Source organism: Tachyglossus aculeatus, chromosome 18, assembly GCF_015852505.1.
Source record: "Tachyglossus aculeatus isolate mTacAcu1 chromosome 18, mTacAcu1.pri, whole genome shotgun sequence".
Lineage (NCBI taxonomy): Eukaryota > Metazoa > Chordata > Mammalia > Monotremata > Tachyglossidae > Tachyglossus > Tachyglossus aculeatus.
Window position 1 is genome coordinate 37,234,417 of NC_052083.1, and position 17,484 is coordinate 37,251,900.

The 17,484-nt window shown below is 46.1% G+C and overlaps 1 non-coding gene across 1 annotated transcript; it reads right to left on the reverse strand.

Annotated features, from left to right (window-relative positions):
• Positions 1-8,629: 8,629 nt before the first annotated feature.
• LOC119940536 lies at positions 8,630-8,745 on the reverse strand. Its single transcript, XR_005455009.1, has one exon. It is a non-coding gene; the product is annotated as a U5 spliceosomal RNA (small nuclear RNA).
• Between the last annotated feature and the right edge of the window lie 8,739 nt (positions 8,746-17,484).

The following is a 17,484-nucleotide window of genomic DNA, read 5'->3' on the forward strand; positions in this document are numbered from 1 at the left end:
CCTGCAGGCCGCGACGGGTGAGGAAGGAGAGGCAGTTCTTTGGATGATTAAGGCCCAACTCCACGATTTTGGCAGGGCTCCACCGCCTCTCTGGGGGTCTCCGCTCTCCCGCTGTCCCCTGGGAGATTCCTCAGCAACAGGAACAAAAGGATTTGGGCCCAGTAATCTGGCTCTCGGGGGCGGGTGCTTCTGGACTACTCCGTCCCGGGGATGACTACGGCCTGAGGGATCCGCAGGGGCTTGGAGGCCTCCGATTCCTCCCTCCGTCCCCGCCATCCGGCCTTCCCTCCTCCTCCTCCTCCTCCCGGGATTCAGGCCCAGCTATCTCCTCCTGCCTGGCAGCTGCCACTTGAGGCCATCTGCTCCACTATTGTTCCCGGCACAAACCCCCAACCCCGGCCCCTGCCCCACCGCATCACTGAAGGCCCGGCCTTGGCCTGAAGAAGCGCTCCCCAAGATGGAGTTCGCATCTTGGGCTCCCCAAGATGGTTTTGGTGAAAACTCGGGGTCCAGGGTGGACGGAGAGACCCGGTTTAGGAGGGGTTGGGGTGTGTTTGTGTGTGTGTTTGTGTGTTGGCATTCCAGTGGTCCTGAAGGGATGAGGGGGCCGGGGGATTGGACCAGGCTATAGAGAGGAGGAGGAGGAGGGGAGGAAGAAGAGGACGGGGCAGTTACGAGGCTCGGTGGAAAAGAGCCCGGGCTTCGGAATCAGAGGTCATGGGTTCAAATCCCTGCTCCGCCAACTGTCAGCTGGGTGACTTTGGGCAAATCACTTCACTTCTCTGGGCCTCAGTTCCCTCATCTGTAAACTGGGGATGAAGACTGTGAGCCCCCGTGGGACACCCTGATCACCTTGTAACCTCCCCAGTGCTTAGAACAGTGCTTTGCACATAGTAAGCGCTTAATAAATGCCATCATTATTGTGGGGGAGAGTCAGGCCCCCCCACAAAGACGGCCAGACTGAGGCCTGACCCTGTTGTTCGGTAGGGACCGTCTTTATATGTTGCCAACTTGTATTTCCCAAGCGTTTAGTCCAGTGCTCTGCACACAGCAGGTGCTCAGTAAATACTGTGAGCCCGCTGTTGGGTAGGGACCGTCTCTATATGTTGCCAACTTGGACTTGCCAAGCGCTTAGTACAGTGCTCTGCCCACAGTAAGCGCTCAATACATAGGTTGATTGAATGAATGAATGAATAAATACGACTGAATGAATGAATGAATGGTCCCTGGTTTTCCCGGGATTCCCAAGGCCAGAGTGAGGCCTGGTCCCTGGTTTTCCCGGGATCCTTAGCGCCAGTTGCTAAGGCTTTCCTGGAGCTGGGCCGCCCCCTGGTGGCTCCCCGAGGGAACTGCGAGCCTAGAAGACTAATGATGGCCTTTGTGAAGCGCTTACTATGTGCCAAGCGCTGTTCTAAGCGCTGGGGGGGGGGGGGAATACAAGGTGATCAGGTTGTCCCACGTGGGGCTCACAGTCTTCATCCCCATTTTACAGATGAGGGAACTGAGGCCCAGAGAAGTGAAGTGACTTGCCCGAAGCCACACAGCTTCATCCCCATTTTACAGGTAAGGTCACTGAGGCCCAGAGAATAATAATAATGATGGCATTTATTAAGCGCTTACTAGGTGCAAAGCACTGTTCTAAGCGCTGGGGAGGTTACGAGGTGATCAGGTTGTCCCACGGTGGGGGGCTCACAGTTTTAACCCCCATTTTCCAGATGAGGTCACTGAGGCACTGAGAAGTGAAGGGGCTTGCCCAAAGCCACACAGCTTCATCCCCATTATACAGATGAGGTCATTGAGGCCCATAGAATAATAATAATGATGGCATTTATTAAGCGCTTACTATGTGCCAAGCACTGTTCTAAGCGCTGGGGAGGATACAAAGTCATCAGGTTGTCCCGCGTGTGGCTCACAGTCTTCATCCCCATTTTGCAGATGAGGTCATTGAGGCCCAGAGAATAATAATAATAATGATGGCATTTATTAAGAGCTTACTATGTGCCAAGCACTGTTCTAAGCTCGGTGGGGGGGGGATACGAGATCATCAGGTTGTCCCACGTGGGGCTCACAGTCTTCATCCCCATTTTACAGATGAGGTCACTGAGGCCCAGAAAATAATAATAATAATAGCATTTATTAAGTGCTTACTATGTGCCAAGCACTGTTCTAAGCACTGGGGGGGAGAATACAAAGTCATCAGGTTGTCTCACGTGGGGCTCACAGTCTTCATCCCCATTTTACAGATGAGGTTACTGAGGCCCAGAGAAGTGACTTGCCCAAAGTCACACAGCTGACAAGCGGTGGATCGGGATTAGAACCCATGACCTCTGACTCCCATCCCGGGCTCTTTCCACTGAGCCACGCTGCTTCTCTAAAAAAAGGTGGCCTAGAAGTGGCCTGGTCGCCACTCCTGGGAGTAAAATCTGGCTGCCCCCCTCACTCCCAAAACTTTAACCCGCAAAGCAGCAACAGCCTTTTTTTTTCAGGGGTATTTAAGCGCTTATTATGTGTCAAGCACTGTACTAAGCACTGGGGTGGATACATGCTAATCAGGATGGATAAAGGCCCTGTCTTATGGGGGCTCATAGGCTCTGCCACTTAGCTGTGCGACTGGGCAAGTTATTATTATTATTATTATGGTATCGGTTAAGCACTTGCTTTGTGCCAAGCACTGTTGTAACCGCTGGGTTAGATACAAGGTGATCAGGTTGTCCCTAATAATAATAATAATAATGCTGGTATTCGTTAAGCACTAACTGACTGGGTAAGTTATTACTATTATTATTATTATTATTGTATTAAGTGCTTACTTTGTGCCAAGCACTGTTCTAAACGCTGGGTTAGATACAAGGTGATCAGGTTGTCCCACATGGTAGTAATAATAATAATAATGCTGGTATTTGTTAAGCACTAACTGACTGGGCAAGTTATTACTATTATTATTGTTATTATTGTATTTGTTAAGTGCTTACTTTGTGCCAAGCACCGTTCTAAGTGCTGGATTAGATACAAGGTGATCAGGTTGTCCCTAATAATAATAATAATAATAATAATGCTGGTATTTGCTAAGCACTAACTGACTGGGCAAGGTATTACTACTATTATTATTATTATTATGGTATTTGTTAAGCGCTTACTTTGTGCCAAGCACAGTTCTAAGCACTGGGTTAGATACAAGGTGATCAGGTTGTCCCAAATAATAGTAATAATAATGCTGGTATTTGTTAAGCACTGACTGGGCAAGGTATTACTACTACTATTATTATTATTATGGTATTTGTTAAGCGCTTACTTTGTGCCAAGCACTGTTCTAAGCGCTGGGTTAGATACAAGGTGAACAGGTTGTCCCTAATAATAATAATAATAATAATGCTGGTATTTGTTAAGCACTAACTGACTGGGCAAGGTATTACTACTACTATTATTATTATTATTATGGTATTTGTTAAGCGCTTACTTTGTGCCAAGCACTGTTCTAAACGCTGAGTTAGATACAAGGTGATCAAGTTGTCCCTAACAATTATAATAATAATAATAATGCTGGTATTGGTTAAGCACTAACTGAATGGGCAAGTTAGTACTGTTATTATTATTATTGTATTTGTTAAGTGCTTACTTTTTGTGCCAAGCACTGTTCTAAGCACTGGGTTAGATACAAGGTGATCAGGTTGTCCCTAATAATAATAATAATAATAATAATGCTGGTATTTGTTAAGCACTAACTGATTGGGCAAGTTATTACTATTATTATTATTGTATTAAGTGCGTACTTTGTGCCAAGCACTGTTCTAAACGCTGGGTTAGATACAAGGTGATCAAGTTGTCCCTAACAATAATAATAACAATAATAATGCTGGTATTTGTTAAGCACTAACTGAATGGGCAAGTTATTACTATTATTATTATTATTATTGTATTTGTTAACTGCTTACTTTTTGTGCCAAGCACTGTTCTAAGCACTGGGTTACGTACAAGGTGATCAGGTTGTCCCTAATAATAATAATAATAATAATAATGCTCGTATTTGTTAAGCATAACTGATTGGGCAAGTTATTACTATTATTATTATTGTATTAAGTGCGTACTTTGTGCCAAGCACTGTTCTAAACGCTGGGTTAGATACAAGGTGATCAAGTTGTCCCTAACAATAATAATAACAATAATAATGCTGGTATTTGTTAAGCACTAACTGAATGGGCAAGTTATTACTATTATTATTATTATTGTATTTGTTAACTGCTAACTGTTAACTGCTACTTTTTGTGCCAAGCACTGTTCTAAGCACTGGGTTAGATGCAAGGTGATCAGGTTGTCCCTAATAATAATAATAATAATGCTGGTATTTGTTAAGCACTAACTGATTGGGCAGGTTATTACTATTATTATTATTATTATTATTATTGTATTAAGTGCTTACTTTGTGCCAAGCACTGTTCTAAGCACTGGGTTAGATACAAGGTGATCAGGTTGTATAATAATAATAATAATAATAATAATAATAATAATAATAATAATAACAACAACAACAACAACACTGGTATTTGTTAAGCACTAGCTGTCTGGGCAAGTTACTACTATTATTATTATTATTATGGTATTTGTTAAGTGCTTACTTTGAAATACTACTACTTTGAATTACTATTCCTAGGCCTCGCTGCTTCCCACTCAGACCGTGTGAGTGCATATAATTGGGTAAGGGCTTCCTATGTGCCAAGCACTGTACTAAGCGCCGGGGTAGATTCAAGACAATCAGGCCCTACATGGGGTGCACATTCTAAGTAGGAGGGAGAACAGGTTTCGAATCCCCTTTACAGACGAGGAAATGGAGGCATAGAGAAGTTAAGTGACTTGCCCAAGGTCACGCAGCAGATAAGGGGCAGAGTGGGAATTAGAACTCAAGTCTTGAGATTCCCGGGCTGGAACACTTTCCGCTAGGCCACGTGCCACAAAAATGGGGATGAAGACTGTGAGCCCCATGTGGGACAACCTGATGACCTTGTATCCCCCCGGGAGCTTAGAACAGTGCTTGGCACATAGTAAGCGCTTTTTGTAAAATGGGGATGAAGACTGAGCCCCATGTGGCTGATTAATTTCGTCCATTCAATTGTATTTATTGAGCGCTTACTTTTTGCAGAGCACTGTACTAAGCGCTTGGGAAGTTGTCGGTTCCCCCTCCTCCCTCTCCCTCTCCTCCCCCTCCCCATCCCCCCGCCTTACCTCCTTCCCCTCCCCACAGCACCTGTATACATGTTTGTACGTATTTATTACTTTATTTCTATATAGTTATACTATTTATTTTATTTTGTTAATATGTTTTGTTTTGTTGTCTGTCTCCCCCTTCTAGCCTGTGAGCCCGCTGTTGGGTAGGGACCGTCTCTAGATGTTGCCAACTTGGACTTCCCAAGCGCTTAGTACAGTGCTCTGCACACAGTAAGTGCTCAATAAATACGATTGAATGAATGAATGAACAAATGTCATTATTATTATTATATTTCCCATCTGTAGTGTTCTCTCCCAAGAGTTTAGCACAGTGATGATAACAATAATACTTTTATTTGTACACATTTACTAGATTAATGATGTGCATATAGCTATAACTATTAATAATAGTAATAATGATATAGCTGTAACTAATAATAATAATAATAATAATGGTATTTATTCTGATGGTATTGACACCCGTCTCCTTGTTTTGTTGCCTGTCTCCCCCTTCTAGCCTGTGAGCCCGCTGTCGGGTAGGGACCGTCTCCAGATGTTGCCGACTTGGACTTCCCAAGCGCTTAGTACAGTGCTCTGCACACAGTAAGCGCTCAATACATACGATTGAATGAATGATGGGACTTGCTGAGTGCTTACTACGTGAAGCAGCGTGGCTCGGTGGAAATAGCATGGGCTTAGGAGTCAGAGGTCGTGGGTTCAAATCCCGGCTCCGCCACTTATCAGCTGTGTGACTTTGGGCAAGTCACTTCACTTCTCTGTGGTACTTGCATGAGAAGCAGCGCGGCTCAGTGGAAAGAGCCCGGGCTTTGGAGTCAGAGGTCATGGGTTCAAATCCCGGCTCCGCCACTTGTCAGCTGGGGGACTTCGGGCGGGTCACTTGGCTCCTCTGTGCCTCAGTTCCCTCACCTGTGGGATGGAGACTGTGAGCCCCCCGTGGGACATCCTGATCACCTTGTAACCTCCCCAGCGCTTGGAACAGTGCTTCGCACATAGTAAGCGCTTAATAAATGCTATTATTGTTATTATTATTATTATTATTTGTTTGCTAGGCACTTACCACGTGCCAGGCACCGTTCTGAGAGCTGGGGTGGAAACCAGCCAATTGGGTTGGACCCTCTCCCTACCCCACGTGGGGCTCACAGTCTCCATCCCCATTTTACAGATGAGGGAACTGAGGCACAGAGGAGTTAAGTGAGTCGCCCAAGGTCATGCAGCAGACAAATGGCAGCAAACCTTGTGACTCCCAGGTCCGTGCTCTAACCCTATGCAGCAGACAAATGGCAGCAAACCTTGTGACTCCCAGGCCCGTGCCCTATCATCATCATCACTCGTATTTATTGAGCGCTTACTGTGTGCAGAGCACTGTACTAAGCGCTTGGGAAGTACGAGTTGGCAACATATAGAGACAGTCCCTACCCAACAGTGGGCTCACAGTCTAAAAGGGTCTCACAGTCTAAATGACTATCCCCGTGCAGCAGACAAATGGCAGCAAACCTCGTGACTCCCAGGCCCGTGCCCTATCCCCATGCCATACTGCTTCTCTATCGATGGTTATCGATTGATCTCTGGTATGTACTGAGCGCTCACTCGCTTTGTGGAGAGCCCCGTACAAAACGCTCGGGAGGGTACACTCCAACAGAGTCGGTAGATGGGACCCCTGCCCACAAGGAGTTTAGAGGAGGGGTTGGGCGTTAAAAACAGATTATTGGATTGGTTTCATCACACCCCACAGACAAACGTTTTCAGTCAATGCCTGCCAAGGACACAGGAAGAAATCATCTTTAGGAGGCGTGAAGATGGGGCCATCTAGTCTCAGCTTGCTACCGCTTCAGCAGAACCCTTTCATTTTGGCCTCATGCTGGCTTCTGCTTAGTTGGTTTTATTAAGAAAAATTGGATCTCGCCCCTGCAGTATTGGGGAACATCCAGCTCCTCAATTTTACTCGCTTTTGGCCCGCTACACATCCGCCATACACCCCCTGGCCTGGAATGCCCCCCCTCCCCACATCCGCCAAGCTAGCTCTATTCCTCCCTTCAAGGCCCTACTGAGAGCTCACCTCCTCCAGGAGGCCTTCCCACACTGAGACCCCTCTATTTACTCTATTTATTTTACTGGTACATACTTACTATTCTATTTATTTTGTTAATGATGTGCATCTAGCTATAATTCTCTTTATTCTGACGGTTTTGACACTTGTCTACATGTTTTGTTTTGTTGTCTGTCTCCCCCTTCTAGACTGTGAGCCCGTTGTTGGGTAGGGACCGTCTCTTTATCTGTTGCCGACTTGGACTTCCCAAGCGCTTAGTACAGTGCTCTGCAGTAAGTGCTCAATAAATATTATTGAATGAATATATAGTATAATATGTAGCATATATACTATATTATAATATATAGTATATTATCTATATCATATATAATTTTGTATGTGATACATATATTAAGATTGAATGAGTATATAGTATAATATGTAGTATATATACTACATCACAATATATAGTAGATTATCTATAATATATCATATATTATAATTTTGTATGTAATGCATACTATATTATCTATATCATATATTATAATTCTATATGTAATACATATTACATATTATAATGATGTGCCAAGCACTGTGCTAAACGCCTGGGTAGATAATAATAATAATGGCATTTGTTAAGCGCTTACTATGTGCAAAGCACAGCTCTAAGCGCTGGTGGGGGGGGGATACAAGGTGATCAGGTTGTCCCATGGTGGGGCTTACAGTCTTCATCCCCATTTTCCAGATGAGGAAACTGAGGCCCAGAGAAGTGAAGTGACTTGCCCAAAGTCACACAGCTGGCAAGTGGCGGAGCCAGGATTTGAACCCAGGCCCTTCTGACTCTCAATCCACTTAGCCACACTGTTTTGTTTCTTTTTTCCCCAAAGGGAAAATCGAACCGACAAATACTATTGATTTGGTTTCAACAGGAAGGAACGGAGGTGTCATACTACACATGCCTCTAGGCCTTCCCAGAAAGAAAAAAAAAAGATACCCGTGCGCATGCGCACCGCAGATTCGCTCCCCCCAACGGCGCATGCGCGCGACGGATCCTCCCAAACGGGGGCGAGTACGCAAGCGCATCCCCCACACGCGGGGCCGATGACGCATGCGCCCAACGGATCCCCCCCCCCAACGCGGGGCTGATGGCGCATGCGCACAACAGATTCCCCCACCCCTTGCAGGGCCGATGACGCATGCGCACACTACTTGGTACCCCACCGGTTCACTGATGCAATCCGTTTCTCCCTTACAGAACACCTCAAGAACCCTTAGTTAGTTGTGGAGTAGAGCGCCATAAAACGTTAATAAAAATAGCGCTTACTAAACTCTTATTATATGCTATTTTAAGTTCATCCAATCTATTCTTAATACTTCAAAGTGAGCCTCACCGAAGCAAGGCCTCAAAAAATTGGTTACGAACTCATAATTGTTCCTCTCCACGGAAATCTTTAGTAAAAGGCGAAAGATTTATGCGATCTGAAGAGAAACCAGAGTATGATTTCGAGACGCCTTGTCCTTGCACCCCATGCAGGATTATTTCAGGTAGAGTCATGGTGACTCACCCCACTCTACAGCCGAGACCCCCCACCCTTTTTGTGGGACTTTCCAGGGAGCAGAAGGATCGGGGATCCCGGTGTTCCAGAGCCAGAAAGAGGGGGGAAAAGATCGTGGGAAAAGGAAATATTCTTGCGAGGAAACCAGGTTTCCCCCGGTGCATTGTGGGTATGCAAAAGAGGCGCCTGGGAGACGCTAGAGGCGGGAACGGTTACTTAAGGGCCTCCCCGAGGCCTATGGGGACGGCGCCATCTGGGAGTAATAATAATGATAATAATAATAATATTGTCAGCTGGATGACTTTGGGCAAGTCACTTAACTTCTCTGGGCCTCAGGTGACCTCATCTGTCAAATGGGGATGCCGACTGTGAGCCCCACGTGGGACAACTTGATCACATTGTAACCTCCCCAGCGCTTAGAACAGTGCTTGGCACATGGTAAGCGCTTAATAATAATAATAATTGGCATTTGTTTAGCGCTTACTTCAATGGCTTAACAAATGCCATTGTTTTTATGTATATATATTATTATATGTAGTTCAAATTATTATTATGCTTCAAATAATATTCATTATTATATTATTATTAATAAATAATGATAATAAAGGCATTTATTAAGTGCTTACAATGTGCCAAGCACACAGTTCTAGGCGCTGGGGGGGTTAGAACCCACAACTTCTGACTCCCAAGCCCAGGATCTTTTAATAATACTAATGATGGCATTTATTAAGTGCTTACTCTGTGCCAAGCACTGTTCTAAGCACTGGGGAGGTTACAAGGTGATCAGGTTGTTCCACGGGGGCTCCCAGTCTTCATCCCCATTTGACAGATGAGGGAACTGAGGCCCAGAGAATAATAATAATGATGATGATGGCATTTCTTAAGCGCTCACTATGTGCAAAGCACTGCTCTAAGCGCTGGGGAGGTTACAAGGTAATCAGGTTGTCCCACGGGGGGCTCCCAGTCTTCATCCCCATTTGACAGATGAGGGAACTGAGGCCCGGAGAAGTGAAGTGACTTGCCCAAAGTCACACAGCTGACAGTTGGCGGAGTCAGGATTTGAACCCATGACCTCTGACTCCAAAGCCCGGGCTCTTTTCACTGAACCAAGCTGCATTTCTATTAATGATGGCGTTTGGGAAGCGCTTACTACGTGCCAAGCGCAGTTCTAAGCACCGGAGGAGATACAAGGTAAGCAGGTTGTCCCACGTGGGGCTCACAGTCTTCATCCCCCTTTTAATAATAATAATGATGGCATTTATTGAGCGCTTACTATGTGCCAAGCACTGTTCTAGGCGCTGGGGGGATACAAGGTGATCAGGTTGTCCCACGTGGGGCTCTCAGTCTTCATCCCCATTTTACAGATGAGGGAACTAAGGTCCAGAGAAGTTAAGTGACTTGCACAAAGTCACACAGCTGACAAGTGGCAGCGCCGGGATTAGAACCCCCGACCTCCGACTCCCAAACCCGGGCTCTTTCCACTAAGCCACGCTGCTTCTCTAATAATGATGGTATTTTACTTGTACCTATTTACTATTCTATTTATTTTGTTAATGTTGTGCATCTAGCTTTGCTTCTTTTTATTCTGATGACTTGACACCTGTCCACACGTTTTATTTTGTTGTCTCTCTCCCCCTTTTAGCCCGCTGTTGGGTAGGGACCGTCTCTATATATTGCCAACTTGTTCTTCCCAAGCGCTTAGTACAGTGCTCTGCACACAGTAAGCGCTCAGTAAATACGATTGAATGAATGAATCCATGTTAAGCGCTTACTATATGCCAAGCAAGTGCTGGGGGAGATTACAAGGTGACAAGGTGATCAGGTTGTCCCACGTGGGGCTCACAGTCTTTACCCCCAGTTTACAGATGAGGGAACTGAGGCACAGAGAAGTTATTTGACTTGCCCAAAGTCACCCAGCTGACAAGTGGCGGAGCCGGGATTAGAACCCACAACCTCTGACTCCCAAACCAGGGCTTTTTCCACTAAGCCACGCTGCTTCTCTAATAATGATGGCATTTGTTAAGCGCTTACTACGTGCTGTTCTAAGCGCTGGGGGGGGGGGGATACAAGGTGATCAGGTTGTCCCACGTGGTGCTCATGGTCTTAATCCCCATTTTACAGATGAGGGAACTGAGGCCCAGAGAAGTTAATTGACTTGCCCAAAATCACACAGCTGAAAAGTGGCAGAGCAGGAATTAAGGTTTAGTGGAAAAAGCCTGGGCTTCGAGTGAGGTTTCCCTGCTCAGGTTCGTATCCTACTCGCAGCGACTTCCTTTTCCTGTAGATATGGATATATGTTTGTACATATTTATTACTCTATTTTACTTGTACATATTTATTCTATTTATTTTATTTTGTTAATATGTTTTGTTTTGTCGCCTGTCTCCCCCTTCTAGACCGTGAGCCCGCTGTCGGGTAGGGACTGTCTCTAGATGTTGCCAGCTTGGACTTCCCAAGCGCTTAGTCCAGTGCTCTGCACACAGTAAGCGCTCACTAAATACGATTGAATGAATGAATGAATGAGTCAGATGTCATGGGTTCTAATCTCGGCTCCGCCACTTGTCAGCTGTGTGACTTTGGGCAAGTCACTTCTCTGTGCTTCCTCCTCATCACCCCCCAGCCCTCCCTCTGCCCTACCTCCTTCCCCTCCCCACACCATTTGTATATATTTGTACAGATTTATTACTCTATTTATTAATAATGTGTATGTAGCGATAATTCTATTTATTCTGATGGTATCAACCCCGGTCCACATGTTTTGTTTTGTCGTCTGCCTCCCGCTTCTAGACTTTGAGCCCGTTGTTGGGTAGGGACGGTCTCTGTATGTTGCCGATTTGTACTTCCCAAGCGCTTAGTACACTATTTTATTAATGATGTATATGTAGCGATAATTCTATTTATTCTGATGGTATTGACACCTGTCCACATATTTTGTTTTGTTGTCTGTCTCCCCCTTCTAGACTTTGAGCCCGTTGTTGGGTAGGGACCGTCTCCGTATGTTGCCGATTGGTACTTCCCAAGCGCTTAGTACACAGTTTATTTTATTAATGATGTGGATGTAGCGATAATTCTATTTATTCTGATGGTATTGACACCTGCCCACATGTTTTGTTTTGTCGTCTGCCTCCCCCTTCTAAACTTTGAGCCCGTTGTTGGGTAGGGACCGTCTCTAGATGTTGCCGATTTGTACTTCCCAAGCGCTTAGTACACAGTTTATTTTATTAATGATGTGTATGTAGCGATAATTCTATTTATTCTGATGGTATTGACACCTGTCCACATGTTTTGTTTTGTCGTCTGCCTCCCACTTCTAGACTGTGAGCCCGTTGTTGGGTAGGGACCGTCTCTGTATGTTGCCGATGGGTACTTCCTAAGCGCTTAGTACACAGTAAGTACTCAATAAATACGATTGAATGAATGAATGAATGAATGGAAGCAGCATGGCGGTTATGGGTTCAAATCCCGGCTCCATCACCTGTCAGCTGTGTGACTTTGGGCAAGTCACTTCTCTTCTCTGGGCCTCAGTTCCCTCATCAGGAAAATGGGGATGAAGACTGTGAGCCCCATGTGGGACGACGTGATCACCTTGTAACCTCCCCAGCGCTTAGAACTGTGCTTTGCACATGGTAAGCGCTTAATAAATGCCATTATAATTATTATTATTATTCATTCCATCTTATTCATTCAATCAATCAATTGTATATAGTAAGTGCTTAATAAATGCCATTATTACTATTATTATTACTGAGCACTTATTGCGTGTGGAGCACTGTACTAAGCGCTTGGGAGAGCATAACAGAGTTGGTAGACAAGGTCCCTGTCCCCACAGAGTTTAGAGTCTGGTGGAGAGATAGATATTGAGATAAATGATTGGGAGACAGTGTGGTTTAGTGGGTAGAGCACAGTCCGGGAGTCAGAGGACCAGAGATCTAATCCCGGCTCCGCCGCTTGTCTGCTGGGTGGCCTTGGGTAAGTCACTTAGCTTCTCGGGGCATCAGTTACCTGATCTCTAAAATGGGGATTAAACCTCTGTGCTGTGTGACTTTGGGCAAGTCACTTAACTTCTCCGTGCCTCAGTTCCCTCATCTGTAAAATGGGGGTTAAGACTGTGAGCCCCACGGGGGACAACCTGATCACCTCATATTCATTCATTCATGCATTCATTCAATCGTATTTATTGAGCGCTTACTGTGTGCAGAGCACTGGACTAAGCAATCAATCAATCGTATTTATTGAGCGCTTACTGTGTGCAGAGCACTGGACTAAGCGCTTGGGAAGTCCAAATTGGCAACATCTAGAGACGGTCCCTACCCAACAGAGGGCTCACAGTCTAGTAGGGGGAGACAGACAACAAAACAAACCATATTAACAAAATAAAATAGAATAAATATGTACAAGTAAAATAAATAAATAGAGTAATAAATATGTACAAACATATATAACCTCCCCAGCGCTTAGAACAGTGCTTTGCACATAGTAAGTGCTTAATAAATGCCATTATAAATAAAATAAAATCATGTTTATTAAGCAGGACACTGTACTAAGCGCTTGGGAGAGCACAGAATAACAGAGTTGGTAGACACATTCCCTGCCCATGAGGAGTTTATGAGGGACAGAGGCTGTGTCCAACCTTTTATTTTACTTGCACATATTTACTGTTCTATTTATTTTGTTAATGATGTGCATATGGCTTTAATTAATAATAATAATAATAATAATGGCAATTGTTAAGTGCTTATTATGTGCAAAGCACTGTTCTAAGTGCTGGGGAGGTTACAAGGTGATCAGGTTGTCTCACTGGGGGTTCACGGTCTTAATCCCCATTTTACAGATGAGGGAACTGAGGCCCAGAGAAGTGAAGTGACTTGCCCAAAGTCACACAGCTTGACAATTGGCGGAGCTGGAATTTGAACCCATGACCTTGGACTCCAAAGTCCGGGCTCTTTCCACTGAGCCACGCTGCTTCTTCAGTTAATTGTGAAAGGCCTCTGGGAGGGGGCAAACCATGCCCCCACCCCATCACCTTCCAGCCTTCTGTCTCTCCCAAGCGCTTAGTACAGTGCTCTGCATTCATTCATTCATTCATTCAATTGTATTTAATCATATTTAATGCTCTGCACGCAATGTGCTCAATAAATAAATGAGAAGCAGCATGGCTTCGCTGATAGGGCCGGCCCTGGGAGTCAGAAGGTCGTGGGTTCTAATTCCGGTTCTGATAATAATAATAATGATAATAATGATGGCATTTAATAAGCACTTGCTCTGTGCCAAGCACTGTTCTAAGCACGGGGAGGTTACAAGGTGATCAGGTTGTCCCATGGGGGGCTCACTGTCTTCATCCCCATTTGACAGATGAGGGAACTGAGGCCCAGAGAAGTGAAGTAATAATACTAATGATGGCATTTAAGCGCTATGTGCCAAGCACCGTTCTAAGCGCTGGGGAGGTTACAAGGTGATGAGGTTGTCCCACGGGGGGCTCACAGTCTTCATCCCCATTTGACAGATGAGGGAACTGAGGCCCAGAGAAGTGAAGTAATGATACTAATGATGGCATTTGTTAAGCGCTACGTGCCAAGCACTGTTCTAAGCGCTGGGGAGGTTACAAGGTGATCAGGTTGTCCCACGGGGGGCTCACAGTCTTCATCCCCATTTGACAGGTGAGGGAACTGAGGCCCAGAGAAGTGAAGTAATAATACTAATGATGGCATTTGTTAAGCGCTGTGTGCCAAGCACCATTCTAAGCGCTGGGGAGGTTACAAGGTGATGAGGTTGTCCCCCGGGGGGCTCGCACAATTTTAATCCCCATTTGACGGATGTGGTAACTGAGGCCCAGAGAAGTGAAGTGACTTGCCCAAAGTCACACAGCCGATGGACTGATTCCAGCCAGCCAGAGGGCAGAGGGGCAGCGACGGCCGAGGCCGACACGCGTCACGTGGCGACGTCGTACGGAGCACGTGGAGCCCGAGCGTTGTTGCTTGGCATGGGCCGCCTTCTCCCGGGCAGGGACGGTGCGGCCTAGGGGCCTGGGGAGGACACCGGCCGGTGAGAGGGAGCAGATGGGCCCGGGCGGGCGGCCCTCTTTGATGCCGTCCCTTCCCCTGTGATGTGACTGTGATGAGTTGGCCCCTGACATTTATGACGGGAGGGTGAAAAGCCAATTAGGGCGGGCAAGGAAATGCTTAACCCCCGTGACCCGGCCCCGGCCGCCCCTTCTCCAAGGAACCCCAACCCAGCCAGAGGCCTTGGACGTTGAGCCCACTGTTGGGTAGGGACTGTCTCTATATGTTGCCAACTTGTACTTCCCAAGCGCTTAGTACAGTGCTCTGCACACAGTAAGCGCTCAATAAATACGATTGAATGAATGAATGAACAGTGCTTTGCACATAGTAAGCGCTTAACAAATACCATCATCTGTGAGCCCACTGCTGGGTAGGGACCGTCTCTATATGTTGCCAACTGGTACTTCCCAAGCGCTTAGTACAGTGCTCTGCACACAGTAAGCGCTCAATAAATACAATTGAATGAATGAATGAACAGTGCTTTGTACATAGTAAGCGCTTAACAAATACCATCATCTGTGAGCCCACTGTTGGGTAGGGACCGTCTCTATATGTTGCCAACTGGTACTTCCCAAGCGCTTAGTACAGTGCTCTGCACACAGTAAGCGCTCAATAAATACAATTGAATGAATGAATGAACAGTGCTTTGTACACAGTAAGCGCTTAACAAATACCATCATCTGTGAGCCCACTGTTGGGTAGGGACCGTCTCTATATGTTGCCAACTTGTACTTCCCAAGTGCTTAGTACAGTGCTCTGTACACAGTAAGCGCTCAATAAATGCTGTTGAATGAATGAATGAACAGTGCTTTGCACATAATAAGTGCTTAACAAGTACCATCATCTGTGAGCCCACTGTTGGGTAGGGACCGTCTCTATATGTTGCCAACTTGGGCTTCCCAAGCGCTTAGTACAGTGCTCCGCACACAGTAAGTGCTCAATAAATACGAATGAATGAATGAATCATTATTATTATTATTATTATTATTATTATTACTGGAGGAGCAAAGTGGACGGGTTAGACTGGAGTAGGAGGTCTGCGAGAGGGAGCTGACTGTGGGCCTTAAAGCTGATGCTTGCAAATACCGTTATCGTTCGCAGTGGTATTGAATATTTAATATTTGACAAGAATAATAATACTAATTCTTTAAGTGCTTACTATGTGCCACGTACTGTACTAAAGTGATGGCTAACTGGGTTGCCTCCCCCCCCCAGTCTGTTGATGATTGTTCTCTGTTGATGTTTGTTGTCTGTCACCCTCTTTTAGACTGTGAGCCCGCTACTGGGTAGGGACCGTCTCTCTATGTTGCCAACTTGGACTTCCCAAGCGCTTAGTACAGTGCTCCGCACACAGTAAGCGCCCAGTAAATACGATTGAATGAATGAAACGAATGAATGATGATGATTGTGATTATTCGGCGTGAAGGAGATGGGGTGGGATGAGCTTTTTCAGGAAGGCTTCCTGGAGGAGGCGTGAGGAGTTTCTGTCCGACGTAGAAGTGGGTGGGAGGCCGGCGGCGGCAGCCGAGGGGCGAGGAAACGTGCGCCCGACGTTTTTGTAGAAAACCGATCCGGGCAGCGGAGCGAAGACGCAAGCTTGCCATGGGCAGGGACCGTGTCTCTTTATTGTCCTCTCCCAAGCGCTCAGTTCATTCATTCAATCGTATTTATTGAGCACTTACTGTGTGCAGAGCACTGTACGAAGCACTTGGGAAGTCCAATTTGGCAACATAGAGAGACGGTCCCTACCCAACAGCGGGCTCACAGTCCGGTGCTCTGCACTCAGTAAGCGCCCAGTGAATTCATTCAGTCGTAATTATTGAGCGTCTACAGTGTGCAGAGCACTGTACTAAGCGTTCGGAAAGTACCTGTGGCTCAGTGGAAAGAGCACAGGCCCTGGAGTCGGAGGTCATGGGTTCCGACGTTTTTGTAGAAAACCGATCCGGGCAGCGGAGCCAAGACGCAAGCTCGTTGTGGGCAGGGACTGTGTCTCTTTATTGTCCTCTCCCAAGCGCTCAGTCCATTCATTCAATCGTATTTATTGAGCACTTACTGTGTTCAGAGCACTGTACTAAGCGCTTGGGAAGTCCAAGTTGGCAACATAGATGGTCCCTACCCAACAGTGGGCTAACAGTCCAATGCTCTGCCCTCAGTAAGCGCCCAAGGAATTCATTCAATCGTAATTATTGAGCGTCTACAGTGTGCAGAGCACTGTACTAAGCGTTTGGAAAGTACCCGTGGCTCAGTGGAAAGAGCCCGGGCTTTGGAGTCAGAGGTCATGGGTTCAAATCCCGGCTCCGCCACTTGTTAGCTGGGTGACTTTGGGCAAGTCACTTCACTTCTCTGGGCCTCAGTTCCCTCATCTAGAAAATGGGGATGAAGTCTGTGAGCCCCACGTGTGACTTGATTACCTTGTATCTCCCCCAGCGCTTAGAACAGTGCTTTGCACATAGTAAGCGCTTATTAAATGCCATTATCATTATTATTATTATTACAATTCGACGACAGATACGGCCCCCACCCAAGGGGTATATGCCCCTGATTGATAGATGGATTGAGGCGGGGTCGCAGAGGCTTTGGGTGTTGGGTGCGAGCCCGCCTCAATTCATCCATCGATCAATCA